We start from the raw sequence: 3,718 nt of genomic DNA on the forward strand, positions 1-3,718 counted from the left end.
GTAATACCTGCACTTAGGAGGGATTAAAAAACTTGTCTCAAAAAAAAAAAAAAAGGAATAAAGGAGAGAGGAGGAAGAGGAAGAGGAAGAAGAAGGAGGAGGGGGAGGAGGAGGAGGAGGAGGAGGAGAAGGAGAAGGAGAAGGAGAAGGAGAAGGAGAAGAAGAAGAAGAAGAAGAAGAAGAAGAAGAAGAAGAAGAAGAAGAAGAAGAAGAAGAAGAAGAAGAAAGAAAGAAAGAAAATTCTGCGAACACTATGGCTCCTGACAGAACTTAATCTAATCTCTCCATGTGTATTGGGCTGTGAAATGTGAATGCCTGGAACAGCCTATGATTTGAGGACTAGTTGAGTCTCCCTTGTTGTAATAAGAGCGGCAGGGCTGTGTTTCACCACCCGGCTAGCTTTACCCGAAATAATTACATGGAAACTGTATTTTTTTGATCACTGCCTGGCCCATTAGTTTCAGCCTCTTATTGGCTAGCTCTTACATATTGATCTAACCCATTTCTAATATTCTGTGTAGTACCACGAGCCTTGATTCCTGCCACCTCCAAAAGTTCAGGTCTGTGTTTGAAAAAGGCCCCAGCAGCCTGGCCTGAATAAAACCTCGAAGCAAGAGAAAGGAGACAATTTACAAGCTGCCCAGGACAGACCTATGTATACAAAAACTAGCACAGATTTTCCTTTTGCCTCAAACTATTTCCAGTTCCTCAGGGATTTAAAAAAAATGCTGTCACCGAACCATATTTTAAAGAGAATGATTCGTTTGAGTTTCCATTTTTCTTGAGCTGCTCCCAGGTACCTCCAGTTTGTTTCTAACTCCAGCTTCTGCATGCTTCCGTATCAATTAGATTAAGAAGCCATCTTCACTTAGTTCATATTCAAAGTCCCAAATGTTCATCAATGTATGATTTAGAAGTAGGTTCAGCTGTAAGAAAACAAAAACTCCTTAAGTCACAGTAGCTTAGAGCAAGATTTATTTCCCTCTCTCACTTAAACAGAGCCTAGAGGTACCTGATGCCAGTACGGTGACTCTGATTGTCAACTGAGACTCACAATGAGTTGAGTTGCATAACAGCTCCTTGTTTAGCAGTGTTCACATCTGTCTGACATTCTTTAAAAAAAATAAAATAAAAAGGATTCTTTTTTCCATTTTAACGGTATAAAACCTCTAACCAGAGTCCTCTTTGGAAAGTTCTGTATTTTATTGTGCACAGTTGAAGAGGTTCTGCTGAGTTAACACCCAGGAAACTTCACTGAATTGCCCAAAGGAATGCATGGCAAAATTTAGGCAAGAAGAAAAACAGAGAAGAGCCAGTCAGGTGGTTTACATCTGCATAATCTCAGCGTTCGGGAGACTGTGACGGGAGAATGGCCATGAGTTCGAAGCTATCCTGGACTGCATAGTGAGTTTCAGGCCACCCGGAACAGCAGAATGAGATCCCAGTCTCAAGGAGGAGTCTCCTTCAGGTTATCAGGGATTGGGGTCCTCTTCTCAGATATTTCTGCCATCCCCAAACAGGAATTCCTAATTTGACCTGTCTCATTGTGTTTAACCTTTGAGATTTCAAAGTTAATTTAGCCAACTCTTCCTAGAATAGTATCTAAATAAAAGAACACATTGACACTTTTTATTTTGTTTTCATGACAGGAGAGAACATAGTTGCAAAAGCTTAGCCAGGTTCACATAGGAAGACAAGAATGATTCCGGAAAGTTGCAGGCAGTAACTTGACCTGGGTCTGGCTACTGGGAGCTCTGGCCAGCCCCCGCCACCCTCCCAATGCAGCCTTGTTCTCCTTATCTTCCCCACACCCCCACACTCACCCTTGGCCTCCTCTTATCGTCCTCCAGGTTGTCCCAAGACTCCTTCTATTGCTCAGTGCTGACGTTGGAGCACGGCATGCACCTCTCCTTGGGGCTGGCTCTTCTCCTTGGGTTTACCCTGGCTTCTCTCTTGGCCTTAGCCCTAGCTCTACCTGGCTCCAACCCAATAAACACCCAGAGTCCCCTCCCCTGCTCAACACCTCCTGATGCTTCCATGTAACCCAGTCACCTTAGGTGAATGACCTTCTCAGGGTTAGAAAAACACTCAGTAGGGTTTTTTTTTCTTTCTCATACTTTTTTGGAGCTGTTGGAAAAATGTTCATGTTTGTGCTCCCAATTTTCAAACCATCTATAAAAAAGAAGCCAGTGGGCTAAAATGCTTCTAAATTTCTCTTAATCATTGTTAAAGCAGTTCTTGGAGGGAGGTGTCATAATTTCACTTTCTGCAGGAAAACAAACAAAACTAAGATTGTGTAGGATTAAGTTACTGCCTATGATCACCCAGCTGTTAAGAAGCAGAGCTTCTTCTTAGGTTCACTTTCGCCACACCGCCACAGAGCTACGATCATTCGCATAGGCCTCCAGAGTTCCAGGTGAGCCTGGGGAAATTGCCAAGTGTGGGTGGGTGGGATTTGATTTGGACGTGAGCACACTTGACACTTCTCTTGACAGCTCAAATCTTGGAATGCACAGATGCATACCATCTGTCAGTGACAGTAAATCAAGTGTGGTTTGAAAAAACAACATTGATAAAATAATAAAGACACACCTTTAAACAAAAAAGTACAAATGCAAAGTTCAGAGGACTTGTCCTGGAACTCACTCCGTAGACCAGGCTGGCCTCAAACTCACAGAGATCTGCCTGCCTCTGCCTCCCGAGCGCTGGGATTAAAGGTGTGTGCCACCACTGCCCGACTTCATTATACTTTTTAAAAAATAATATATTTTTTAAATGTGTTCATTGGTGTTTTGCCTGCTTGTATATCTGTGTGAGTGTGTCAGAAGCCCTGGAACTGCACTTACAACAGGTGTGAGCTGCCATGTTGGTGCTGAGAATTGAACCAAGGGGGACTCAAAGGCGAATGGTTAACTGTGACGTTACAAAGCAATCCTGACAACACCTTTTGATGATGGTGGCAGGGCTGGATGTGATGTTCTGCTTTCTGAAGCATGACCCCAGGCGTTGTGAGCAAAGGCATGAGGTAGAGAAGCCACAACACAGTCTTTGTGCAGTCCAGCTGCAGTCAGGACTTCGTGGGCCATACTGGAGCCGTTTATTGTAAGTAACAAGTGAGGATCTTGGGTATGTTTCAGGAGCACAACAGTTTCTACTCTCAGGTAGAGCCTCAAGGACAAGGCTCAGAGGACCAGGTTTATTGAGAATCAGAAGTGCTTAAAGATAAAACAGTGGAGATATAGATACAATACAGTAGTCTCCTGTGGGCCAGAGATGTGTGTGTGTGTGTGTGTGTGTGTGTGTGTGTGTGTGTGTGTGTGTCAGCTTCCGCTGAGATTCACAGAAGCTATGGAGAGCTGGAGTCAGGCTGGGAAGCACACACCTATAACACTAGCATAAGGAATGATGAGACAAGATGCTACAAACTCAGGACCAGCCTGACCGGTGGATTTAGCTTAGTGGTGAGGTGTTTGTCTGCCATGGATAAGCCTTGAATTTGATCCGCAGTATGGGTCAAGGGATGCAGTATCAACCCTACTAAACCAGATTCCTTTGGAGTTGGTGAAGGCAAGCCTCATCAAAGATTATACACACAGAAACTGGAGCTCAGGGTCTTCAGCTTTAGCTCAGGGTCACATGGAAAACCACCTGGCAGAGTCTGAGCCCTCTGAGATGGCCCCAGAGCCTTATGCTTTAAAAATAACAATACCCCCCAAGT

Source organism: Chionomys nivalis, chromosome 10, assembly GCF_950005125.1.
Source record: "Chionomys nivalis chromosome 10, mChiNiv1.1, whole genome shotgun sequence".
Classification (NCBI taxonomy): domain Eukaryota; kingdom Metazoa; phylum Chordata; class Mammalia; order Rodentia; family Cricetidae; genus Chionomys; species Chionomys nivalis.